Genomic DNA, 13,965 nt, shown 5'->3' on the forward strand with positions numbered 1-13,965 from the left:
CGGCGTCTCGCCAGCCACCAACGACGCCGGACGCCGGACGCGGAATTCTTACGAAGAAAGCACCACCGAGAGAAGCCGAGTGTAGCCGAACGAAACGACACGGCATAGTTGCACGAGGCGGCAACGCTGCGAGCGTCTGTTAGGTTCAAGGGTACGGAGTGGAGGTTGCTTGCTCGTCCCATCGCCCGACACGACCGGGAGCTTGTCCCGAGAAACAGTTGGGCGCATGTCCGCTTTCATCCAACGGGAAACTTCTCGAAAGATGCGCGCAAGAAACTCGTACGTCATTTATGTATATACTTTTATATTCGGAGAAATTCCTCGTTCCACTGAAATGCGGACGAAGTTAAATGCTCCTAGCGTCTGACATATACGCCGTACAACCGACCATTCGCCAGGAATTTAAAAGTGACTCGCTGTTCAGAGACATCATCTCTTCGATTTATTCTTGTCTGCTTTAAATTCCCGTTTTCCCGTTTTCAAAACGTGCCTAGATTTTTAAGCTTATCAATTTTATAAAGAAGATATATATTTATATGAATATATGATTATTTCAGGCACATATACTAAGGATTTGCCTGTCATCTTGTTTTTACTTATATGATACTAAGGAAAATATAAGATTTATTTCTTACAATGTACTGGAAAACATGAAAAATTTTATTTTTTTGACTATGCATAGTCTAACAAAATTTACTAAAATCATGAGAACAGTTAATAAAAAATAATATAGGTATATAAGATACCTTTTCAAGTAAAACATGCTGCAAAAGGATATAAAAATAAGATGGATAATAGAAAGAGAAAAGAAAACGTTAAAAAATTTTATTTATCTTTGGCAGTTGATAATGATAGAACATAGAATAGTATGAAGAGACAACTCGTATACAATCAAACTTATAAAACAGGTAATAAATTTTCAAATTAAAGATACAAAGTCAACAAATGACTTGCAGGGATAATAATTATAATTACCTGGAATACTGTTTAGATATGGATACTGAAGTATTTTCGCACAGAGTTGCATGCTTCCAATTAATTCACCAATAAGATATTTCTATAATTTTCGTATCACTTCCAAGAACGTAAACACACAAAATACAGTGTCATAATCGAGGCATTTAGCAGAGTCATTGAATAACCATGCAAGAGGATCGCGGTTAGTAACGAGGCTATTTTACCGCGATAGCTGTGATCTTCTTCGAGACATAGAATCCGCTGGCAAGGATCCCAGCGGTGAATAAAAACAGAAAGTAGAGAGTCATCGAGTCGGCTGCGTCCTGCTGCTGGTTGACCTCGGCCCTGGCGTCGAGATCGACGGGAAACGGATTTACAACTCTGACACTCGCACTTCGCACTGGCGTACGCTGCCCTAGTGGGACTCATAGAGGCCAAGTCATTGTTATGTCTGTTGTGAAAATGAGAGCAAAAAATGGAGACGGCGACGAATTAGGTTTCGAATTCGCGTTGAATACATTTGTAGGAGGGACTTGCGATTAAAAAGAACGGATGTGGCTTTGATCACCCCTTTAGCATTATTACGACACTCCTATCATTGTACTAGGCACTAATGGTAGTTTCAACTTTCTTACTGCATTATTATTGCTTCGATTCAGTAATATAATTTATACGAAGGTTATTATACTTGATAAAGACATGTTCATATTAGATATTCGCAGGCTTATTTAGAGTATCATATAACTGAAGATACAAATAACAAAGTACTAATTCTATGTGAAAAAAATTAATGAAAAATGTGAAATAAAATTTGTCCATATTAGATATTGTTTCTATTTGACGAATTTTGTTCTAAAATTATATATTTTCTCTTATTGTACATTTTTATGTATTTGCTATATACATCAGTACATATTTATTTGTATTATTAAACACAATAAACATAGATAAATGTAAATTAACAATTAGGATATAGTTGAATACACGTATGTCTAGAGAAGTTTTGATGCAGAAAGATTTTAGCCTATATTTCTTATTTGCTTTCTCATATGGAGCATTCTTTCTAGAAAGTTCTTCCTAACCTCTAGTAATGTGATACCCTGTATATCAACAAATTAATTGACAACAAAGATGTAAAATATACAAAGGTATAAAAATTTATTTCAATTTTAAAATATGTTTATAAACATTTATTATTTTCTTTAATCGGTATAAATTATATCAAATATTTTTGTTGAAAATGAACTTGATAAATACCAGGATAGCACAGTAGATCATAACTGAAGGAGAAATAAAAATTAAAGTAATGCTTGAACCAATGCTTTCTGGTCTACTCTCCACAGACAACAAAAAATTTCTTCTGAGGACCCATTCGATGAAAATTTTGCTAGTACAACAATGGCTTAAGAAAAAAGCTTTTACAATAGACATGTAACACTTCTTAACCCATGCAAGGAACATTTTTCATCACGATCTTTCTCCGTCTACATCAGAACAAAGCTATAAGCCATCCCATTTGCCCCGCTATATAACACTGAATTTTCACCGGCGAGGCATTTTTTCCATGGTTACACACAAGCGAACGGGAAAACGCAAAAATCTCGAGGCCCGGGTAGAAAAATCGCGTTCTTTGTTCGCGGTTCATATTATACATTGCGCATTCACTGGATAACATCTGCTTAATCGCACAATGGGCTCACGGGTACGTTTCGTTGGGTCCTTTATTATAGCGTCTCAAAGAGTAGGACGAAGGGCCTGAAAAGGGTCTCCCTCCCGAAATCTTTAAGACGGTTCCAACATCTGCCCTTTACTCGCAGCTTATGCATACCTAGAGAGAAAAAGGAGTTTGCACGTGTCCTTTCAGGAAGGGATCTCGGTAGTGTTCATTGTGATCGACGCGCAAAACGGGAAGTGACAATTGACATCTGTCTTACGTTATGCAGGATTTCTGGGTCGAACTATTTTTAAAACGGCATATGACAGGCCTCCGTGTGTGTACGCTTGCGCGGCATAAAGATGTTTCCTGCCGATTCAGGGTACGTTAAATAGAAATAGATAATGTATTCGGTCCGTTTCCACGACGCGCGACCGCGTATTATTGGATCGTGCACGCGTTTTAAAATAATGCTTTTTCTATTTCGAAGGAAAACTCTCTGACGCCGTGAATATCAGATACGCGAGTATGCAATTGTTTCACTGTTTCTAATTTTGTTTTGGGATGTGAAACGAGGAGAAAATCAGGCAAAAGAATAAACTTCTTTCGTAAATTTTTTAATATAATTAATAATAATTTTTTGGTTATGTTTACTTGCAGTTAAATGATAAGTGACCTTCAGGGTATGCTCCTACTTTCTTTTTGTTTTGTTCATTATCATTAATTAAATTATTTTGTTATAAATATCACGAATTAATTTTGTATTATTATAAATTAAATTTTCGTATTATAAATATTGACTTAATAATTACATTATTTTATATAACTAACAATTACTTTGTTATATTTTTATTGCAACGTTTCGTAATTTTATTATTATAATTAAATTGAATTTGTAAATTATATATAACGAAAAGGATGTCTCAATTCCCATTTTGTCTGACATTTCAATATTATTATATTATTATACACACACATATATACAGTGCTGGACAAAAGTATTGGCACAGCACGGTTGTTGTGGTACAAGTGCTTATAACTACTAAACAAATTGATTTGAAGGAAAAACTTTTTGACATATTCATTTGTTATCTATTCTAGTTTTATTACATAGTAGAAGCAATAATATAAATACATTGATTCACGAACCAATAACAAAAATGTATTTATTGAACATTTTATGGGTGGACAAAAGTATTGGCACACGATGCTAAATGTAATATATCCGCATTTGTTTGAAAAATTTCCAATCGTCATTTTAAAATCTAGTTAGGTGACACCCCGATTGTCATTTTTAAGAACAATTATCCTAAAGTTCAGTCGTTTAGCAACAGGCAAAGTAAGAAAAAGTAATAATGTCAAGAAAAGCGAAAGAAACGACAAGTGAAGAAAGAGAAATAATACTAAATTTGTATAAAATGCAAAAATCTTATAGCGAAATATCACAAATTGTTAATAAAAGTCGTTTCACTATTAGAAGCATTGTAAAGCGATTTATAAATCAATCAGATTTTGATAGTGCGAATTGATGTGGTCGTCCTCCCAAGTTATCTGTTAGAGAAAAACGTAAAATTGTAAACGAAGTGAAGAAAAATCCTAAATTAAACTCTTCGGAACTCAGAATGATATTAAATAAAGAGTGTCAAAAAGAAGTAAATTCGAAAACTATGCGAAGGGTATTAAAAACTGCTGGATATTCTGCATGTGTTGCGCGAAGAAAGCCGTACATATCGGGAAAAAGTCGAAAGATGAGGGTTGAATTTGCCAAAGAATTTATAACGAAGGATTCAACATTTTTGAGCAACATACTGTTTTCAGATGAAAGCAAATTTAACATATTTAAATCAGATGGTAGAATATTAGTTTGGAGGAAGCCAAATACTGAATTGGATCTACGAAATTTACAATCGAGTGTAAAACATGGAGGTGGTGGAGTTATGGTGTGGGGTTCTATGGCAACATCTGTGGTTGACGAATTAATTTTTATAGATGATATTATGGATAAATGCACATATTTAAATATATTAAAACAAAATTTATTCAAAAGTGCGGAAAAATTAAATCTCCCGCGGAATTTCTATTTCCAACAAGACCGCGATCCAAAGCACACCGCTTACATCGTACGCCATTGGATCATTTATAATACTTCTTATTCCCTATATACACCACCCCAAAGTCCAGGTATGAATCCTATCGAACATGTCTGGAATGAATTGAAAAAAAAGATTCGAAAACATCGTATAACATGCAAAATAGACTCAAAGAATATTTTTTTACAAGAATGGAATAAAATCGAGCCGGATTTTACAAAAAAGTTAATTGATTCAATGCCCAAACAATTAAACGAAGTTCTTAAAAGGAAAGCAGGGTCAACTAAATATTAATATTTAATTTCAAGTCATTTTTAAACGTTTTTATTCGAGTGTGCCAATACTTTTGTCCACCCATAAAATGTTCGATAAATACATTTTTGTTATTGTTTCGTGAATCAATGTATTTATTTTATTACTTCTACTATGTAATAAAACTAGAATAGATAATAAATGAATATGTCAAAAAGTTTTTCCTTCAAATCAATTTGTTTAGTAGTTATAAGCACTTGAACCACAAAAACCATGCTGTGCCAATACTTTTGTCCAGTACTGTATATATTTTCCAAATGAGACTGAAAATTAAAATATGTATCCTTACATTTGAAAAGATTTTATAAACTATTCAATTTTCAAACACTTTTTGCACATGCACTCTTTGATTGCACTGCATAGATTATGCCAAACACATGGCTTATCGAACATAACCAAAAAATGAATTGAATACAGCGCGTTATATAATTACCACGTCCAAGACAGTGAAACTATTTTTTTTTATCGATGTTAACGAATTGAAACGCAAATATGAGCAGCTTGAGCGTAATCGAAACGAACGTAATTTCACTGATTTACATTATCACGAAGCGCAGTATGCAGGTTATTTTTGCTCAGTCGCCACGGTAATCTCACAGCAGCGGTGCTGTTGACTTTTTAATCGCGTGTCTCGCCCGTCAAACTACGTCTTATTTTAGAAGCATGTACAAGCGCGATTTCAGTAATTAATTAATATGTAGGTTGATATTGCTACGATGTGCAACTATACGTTACGTAAATTGTTATATCATTCTAGCGATATTTAAATTGTTACTTGTACTCGTAACGTCGTGTGCATAGGTGCCGCTTAATGCTTACGCGATCGAATGTTGTGCAGTGCACTTCGTGTCGATAAGTCTTGTTTACGTGAAACAAAGTGACATGGTTTGATCGATTAATTAATTAGTATCTGTAGAAATTAATGTTCATTATACAAGAGCATGCAAATAAATTGTGTTTCTTACATATACGAGAAATTGCAGAATTATTACGTGTTCGATTACAAAGGAGAATTATCTAATAAGTATCTGTTATCTGAATTTCGATTTCTTTCTTGTTGCACCTTTCTTATGGCTAATTACATTGGTGATAAATACATGGTGTATACTCATTGCATTACAATTTAATTAAAAAAATTGTGCATGGAGAAAATATTTAATTTTAATTAGTCGCTATATATTTATTTTCTTCGCAATAAAATTGTAGAAGTTTTTAGAATTTATATGAATTTTCCTCATGTCGAAACATGTATGCATCAGACTGTATATCATGTTTGTGAAGTTAGTTGAAGAGAGTGGAATTTAATAATAAATAAGTATATAAAATAAATGAAGTATGACAAACTTAAAAAGTATTTATTACTTTTACTTTTATTTGTTGTATATATTTTTGCTTGTAAATATTGATAAACGTTCATTTAATCACTGAATGATTAAAAATTTGTAATTATTGCCTCATATCAAGAGAATTTTTGTCTTTTTTTAAGTAATGTTAAATATATATAGTCTCGAATGATTAAATAATTTAATTTAATCATTAAGTCTTTAACCCAGAAGTCTAATTTAATTTTAAATATTTGTTTAATGGAAATGAAAATTATTGAAATAATTAATAAGTAATTATCATTAATAAATATATTATGAATATTTACATTACATTATCAGTACAAACATAATGTTGAAAATTAGATAAAAGTACTTATATATAATCTATATATTTAAATTTTGTTTTTTTTGTTAACAAAATTTTATGTGAAAAAATTTGATTTTATATTTTTGACTTTTTTTCCTGTTGTATGAACTACAATTTTCAATATATAGTATAAATAATATGAGTGTTAGTATTTATGTATGATGTTATAAATTTGGTAGTTTAGGATGTACAAATGTTTCTATATTGATATTTATATATATTCGTAATTGTATTGTTTTAATATGAATTATATTAATCACATAAGGAAAATCCACAACTGATCAGTTTTGCGAGAAGAGAGAAAAACATCAGCCTCTTTAGCTCAGTGGCAGAGCACTGGTCTCGTAAACCAGGGGTCGTGAGTTCAAACCTCACAGGAGGCAAATTTTTTTTTATTTATAACATTTGATACTTTTTTTTAGAAAAATTGTATAGTTAATGCACATACATGTAAATTATAAACGTAAAAATAGTATTGAGCCATGCGATTAAACTTAATTTAAAATAATAGTGCCAATTTTTTGTAATTCAATAGAACTATTTTATGATATGTGATAATGGATTTTTTATTTATGCTGAATCTAGTATTAATTAATAGGTATATACATCTAATCGTGTAGTAAAACAAAAATTTTAGAATGACAAAACGTTAAGAAAGTATCAAATTTTGTAACTAAATCCAATACTAATTGTCAGTTTATCCAACTACGAATTTGCCATAATTCTGCTCTAAATCCTAGTTTCAACAAATAATCTGATAATGACAAAATCTTAAATAAAAGACAACTTATACATTTGCTTCTAATTAAAAAATCTAATTTTAACGAAAAAAAAATAAATAGGTTATGTCAATCGTGAACCTATCATAGACTAACCACAAATTTAAAACGGATGGAATCTTGAATAAGAAAGTAATACATTTTCCTATTCTAAATTCACGATCAATTAACTCTTTTAATCATAAACAAATTTTAATGTCCTCAAGATTCTTTCGAATATTATCCATCAAACACGAAGACGAATTAATGAATGTCTAAAAAGGGATTCGACGGAGCAGCGTCAATTATAAGAAATCGGCCTGGAAACGGCGCGATTCGGAATTCAGCTTGCGTGTCGGAGGCTGCGAATGCGTTTCACGTAGAACGAACCTGCGCATTCTCGATATTCAGGAGTCACACCGACCAAGAGAGCCCGTACTGTTTCCGTAAAATGTCTGTAAAGTGGGGAACCAGAGGTCGCTTGCGTATATACCGAGATACTCCTGGCTATTTCAGGGGGGTTAGGTTCGTGACGTCTGAGGTAGGGAGAGACGTTTTTCCCTTCGTTTTCATGAGGAACACCGACGAGCCACGAGACGAGCGAACGGAATGTTAATTCTCAGCGTTAGACGCTCGATCGTGAAGGATCGTGTTCCTTAATGAAACTCCGGCCGCTCGAAAAAGTGTAAAAAACCGTGATATTACGTCGCGGAGACTTTCAGCCGCGACCACGTCGAACCTCGCCTTCTTACATCATCGCTTTCGTTTTCTACTCGCATCGAGTGGAATCGTAAAGCGATTTAAATGATGCTCCCACGAGAACTGAACGTTCGAAGAAGAGCTTCCGTTTGGTTAGGTTAGGTGTGCCTTTTTATATCTCATATACGATCATCGATAATTAACCTTACATTACTTTGAATGGAATCAAATATGCAGACATTTTTATGCTTTCAATCTCGCAAACGATATGATAAATTTTTTCATTAAAATATAACCATTTTGAGCTTTAGTTGAATATTGTGACTCATAAAAATTAGTTTGGTGAAGATGCACATTTATGGAAACTTGATGTATGCGGCTAAGTAAGCTGTGTTATAAAATATGAGAAAAATATGGTTGAAAAGCATCTATTGCTAAGTGTTAAAATCGTTATTAAAAATATAAATATGGTTAATTAAGGGTATTACGGTAAAAATTATTATGACGAACTAAAAGTGAATAAAAAAATTAATATTATTAAGGATTAAAAATATTAGAAAACGGTAACTTAATTCACTTTTTTAAAATTCGCAGTTAATTTTATTTAAGCAAATTGCATTTCAATATTCTCTAATATCAAAAATTTATTCTTAAATATTAAAAATTTATTTATTCGACAATTTTTATTTTTTCAGTACAAACTGCATACATACAGCAATATTTATTTTTTTTAAGAATAAGTAATTTTTATTTAATTTTTTAACGATAATAAATACAATTTCGTTTGTAATTTTTATAGAATTAGACGATAAATATGTTACGATTTCAGGGTTCACATTCGCTAATCCCGAGTTTCACCAGTAGATAGTTACGGCACTGATACATTCAAACCGGTTTTACTCGATCACGAGACTTTAGGCGATCGTTTGCGACGTGGGCGAGGTAATGGTCCGTTCGACTGAAAATCAAAATCCTTTTGCGATAGCTTCATGTGAACTGGAAAATAAAATCTTATAATTAAAGTTATATAATGTCTCATAAATTTTTTGATTACATGAGACGTTCTTTCGGATATTACAAATTTTTATTTCACCGTGAAGTTTGCAATTTAACTAAGTTGTTTAATTAAGTGTTTTAAATTTTAAACCATTTTTCATTTCTTTCTTCTTATTTTCTCCTACTTTAAAGTAGGATTTTATAATTAGTTTTTACAATTTTTTATTACTCGTTACTCGTTACTGAGAATTTGTGAATTTCTTGGGTACATATGTATCTCGTGAGATCTGAACTCGAAAAGTACATGCACTCGTTACGTGTTTATTAATTTGAAAAAGATGGAAAGATACATAGATTGGTAGAGTTGTAAGTTTTCATTATTTTAATAATTTTTATTTTTCCTTCTTTTAAATTTAAATAGTTTTCTTTCGTTTTAATGATTGTTTTATTTCAATGATTTATTAGTATGATTAACCAGCAGAGTGTACTTTTTTAATGAGAAATCAGAAATTTTAACAATTAAATGACGTGATTGCTCTGCTTATATAATAAAAAAAAAAAAATTATCTGCAATTAAATCCTTTTATTGACTCAGATGTAAGTTTTGAACTTGAATTTCCAAGATTTTATACTGCTGCTTCCTTAATACTTATTGAAAATTACTATTAAGAAGAATATTTTTTAAACTCGAAAAAAGAACAATTGTGTGGTAATACAATTTTATATAAAACATATGTTGCACAATAGAATAGATTAAATATATTAATATCTCCTTTGAAATAATGTAAGACACAAAGAGCAATGAATAATTTATCAAAAATTATGAATTATTAATATTAGTACAGTACTGTGCATAGTATAAAGTATGATAAGAATTACATTGTTATATTGATATTCATAATCATTTCCCAGAATAAAAAAAGTTACAAGTTATTTAATTCATTTTACAATAGTTTTAAAGTTCTTAACAACATGGTTTAGTATATACAATAGGAAATGCTTATGATGCAAAGATATAGCTTAATGATAAAGAGCAACATATTAGTAACAAATTTTGTTTCAGTGTTTGTAATGTTTAAAAATTTAGATATCTTATCTAGATTATGAAATTTTAGTGATCCACTGAATATTAAAAAAGAGAATTTGCAATGGCTTTTAATAATTCTTGATAAAGTATAAATATGAAAAATATATTTCTATATTTTATGTAATTTAATATACTTTTAAAGATAGTAGGATTATGATTTAAATTCTAAATAAACTAGAAGAATTTTTCTAATATTAGTCGTAGTTAAAATCAATTTATAATTCAATATATATTTATGGTTAAACATTATACCAAAATTTTCTCCAATTTTATAATAATTTTATAACAGATGAAATAGAATTTATCTTAGAATTTATCTATGAACTGAATTTTATTTTACCGTAATTCCTTCCTTAATACTTTCAATTATACCCATTACATTCTTTCCTGTATCCTCCAATAATTTTATCGCAGAGATTAATTACAGTTGCTTGGTAACATGTATAATATTTGCATACATTCTCACTTTTATTCAATTCACTTCAGAGTTAAATAAATAATATCGAATGTTACAAAATAAATGTAACAAACATACATAGAATATTCACAGGTTATGTCTTCTAAAATTAAAATAAATTTCTATCGAGATTCAACGTTGCTACCAATTTCATCTACTGCCGACTAATTAAACTCTGCGTAGCGATACTTTATAATGCCCGTAATATGTTTAAAAACAATCTTCGTATACGCATTAAAACGGAGCTACAAGGATATTCGAACGGCCAACCAAGACGATCGCGGCGAGCGGAAATGGATAGCACCGAGCGACATCTACGCATCGCGAACGGCCGCGAAAAATTGCGAAATTGCTTATCGCGGCTACACGAGGGCTTCGTAATTTTTCACTAACTTCCGCTGGTGGAAAAAGCTGAAATTATGCCGACTACGTAGGGGTACATAGGCACGTTTAAGCAGATAGATACATACAGGTACATACGGTGGCGCGTCGAAGCGTGAGGGGCATACGATTCGCTCGCGGACGAGCAGTTACTCGCGTTGCGGGTATTCGCCGTGCATTCCCGCCGCTAGTATTCTAGTATTCTGTGCCGTGCTCAGGGCACCCTCGGAACTACGGGCCTACGTGACCGGCATTGCCAGCGACCCTCTTTCGAGAAAGGCGCCTTCCAATCCACGAATTGCAAAATATTCCACAATTACGGAACTCGCCGCGCGACGTACGTGGCGTTCCACTGCTACGCGACCAATCGTCGCCATCCAATCGAATGTTCTTCTAGGGATGAATAGAACACGCGCCTTCGATGCGTTTCTTGTAATACAATGGCGTGCCAAAGTATACCGACAGGCAGATGTCATGCGTCCTTTTCTGAAAAAGAAAAAAATTGTATTTGACATATTTTGATTGATTTTCAAAAAGTATTTTTATAGTATTTTTGTGGAATGTGGTTACATTTCATTAATATAGAATTAAATGAAATAATTTTTATGCACTAAGTATATCGTGGATTGATATTTTGTCAATTTGAAGTTTTTAATTTTCTATCTACTTCAAAAAAATGATTTTAGTCCATTTGTATTTGTTCTATTTTGTAGGTTAGAAATTTTACTTAATTACTCAATTCTGTGTAACTGAAAATCATAAAATTGTATTTATTAGATGACACTAGAAAATATATATGTGAATCACTGCATTTATTTAAAGAATTACTAAATTAACCTGTCCAAACATAAGTAGAATAATCTGTTTCACAAGGGACCTTATACGCTACTATGTTTTTGCGAATCGCTAGATTTTGCCGGGTTGGTTTTTGTTGAGGTGATAGTGTTTTTGAAGAGATTAAGAGGGGACTAGGGGGTCGAAGGATTTGCGGTTTATGGTTAGTTGGTTTGCGTAAATAGAGTGGTTTTGTGAAAGCTTTGTGGAAATCGAAGTTTTGGAAAGAGGTTAACCTCTTCAGCGAGGGGAAAATTTCTGCACGCTATTCGTTAGATTTTTATTGATTAATTCGTTTCTTCTGATTCCTATTGATTTTATTTTTATTATACGTAAATGACGCAATAAGTTGTATTTCTTCGCAAAATTTTGTTTTAAAATGAATATTTTGTAAGTACTTAGTCCATCAATTTTTATTCTTAACCTCAATTCGTTACCAATAGTCAGTTATTTATATTACAGTATGTATATTAATACATTTGTTATCACGCATTATATACACATGTATACGTAATACACTAAGTTTGTGTGAAGGATCAGTTATGTAAGTATAAAGGGATTACGTTTCAATTTTCGATGCGATAAATAGATGATGCTCGGTTTGCATTTAGTAAAGATTACTAGAGTACAGTGTAGTAGTATATGTTACGTTCTGCATATACAAAGAGTGATGAACTGCGCCTGCTTTGATATTACAACGTGTGTCATATTGCATAAAATTATTAAATCCTCAGCGTATTTCTTGTTCCTTTTCATACATCCGACGATGTATTACGTCACACCGTTACCATAATCTGTTAACGAATTGTTTTGAGACATTTTTCACAGCTGCATATATTCAATTTGAAATATAAATTAATAAGAAAAGATTAAAATGTTTCATACCTGAATAACTCAATACTTTGTAAAAAATTTAAAAATAAGTGTTTTCCAGTGTTTTGAATACATTACATATTTCCTTTGCAATTTTATTCTCTTCCTTATGATAAAATATTTTAAATAAAATAGCTGCAAGAAGTTTTGAAATTTTATTACCTAATAATCTCTTAGATATAATTTTTTTTTTTTAAAAGTTCTTTGTTAATAAATTTTCTATTAATTTGTTTAAAAGAGTAAACTGTTAGTAGTTTCATACTGCTTATAATCATGGAATTTAGTACCGTTTCATTTAAGAACCGACTAAATAACATGTGGCACCAACAGAGATAAATGACGCGACGTATTCAAGATGCCATACGGGGATCTGTACGGTGCACAAACTTCATTCTCGAAGGACTAAAATCCAAGCATAGTTTGTAATCGTTAAATTTCTTCGTGAACGGTGATAGAAAACGTGTTAAATATAAAATGTCGTATTAAAACAACGAGTTCTAATTCAATATACATATGTGTCGTTATTTGGTTTTTACGAATAAAAAATTATAACCTGTTATGTGCAGTTCACGGAGAATTAGTGTTTGTGTATGAATAAAGTGCTTCTAGTTTAAATAGTGCAAAACATTTGGAAATTGACGTGAGGAAGTTGCCGATGAGTATTGCAATGAAACGTCAACTGCAGTGAGTCCTAAAAATGTTAAGGAGGTTAGGTCGTAATTTTGTCAAATTGACGCTTTTCTTATTCTGAAAGGTTAGGACGACTACGCTATAAAAAATAAATGATTTGGAAAACCCAGTAGGAAAGTGATCCTCCTCAACGACAATTCTTGATTTCATTCTACGATTGTGACACAGAAATTATTGCGTAAACTTGAGACAGAAGAATGAGAACGTTCACCATAAATTCGACACAGACGAACAATACGACGTTGCGATTTCTCACTGGCGACGCTGTACGATTGGACAGGCTTATATTTTTAGCGATACGATTCTATGTAAAAATATAAAGTATTGAACCTGAAATCCCTAAAATATATATAGGGACCCTTTGAAAGTATAATGGAAATGTAACAGTCAATGTTGTCACACATTACAACGGAGAATTGTAGAGATTTATAAAAAGTTATAGATCGATAAATCGTTACAGAAGAAAATTTGTTGCAGTGCAAATT

General features: G+C 31.7%; 1 protein-coding gene and 1 non-coding gene across 2 annotated transcripts in view; both read left to right on the top strand.

The window, feature by feature from the left end:
* The window catches only part of LOC108549489 (uncharacterized), an 87,292-nt gene that overhangs the window by 3,255 nt on the left and 70,072 nt on the right, over positions 1-13,965 (top strand). The gene's annotated exons all lie outside the window — the stretch shown is intronic.
* TRNAT-CGU (transfer RNA threonine (anticodon CGU)) lies at positions 7,017-7,088 on the top strand. The gene has a single exon. It is a non-coding gene; the product is annotated as a tRNA-Thr (tRNA).

The sequence above is a fragment of the Eufriesea mexicana genome, unplaced genomic scaffold (assembly GCF_001483705.2).
Source record: "Eufriesea mexicana isolate 0111107269 unplaced genomic scaffold, ASM148370v2 scaffold2087, whole genome shotgun sequence".
Lineage (NCBI taxonomy): Eukaryota > Metazoa > Arthropoda > Insecta > Hymenoptera > Apidae > Eufriesea > Eufriesea mexicana.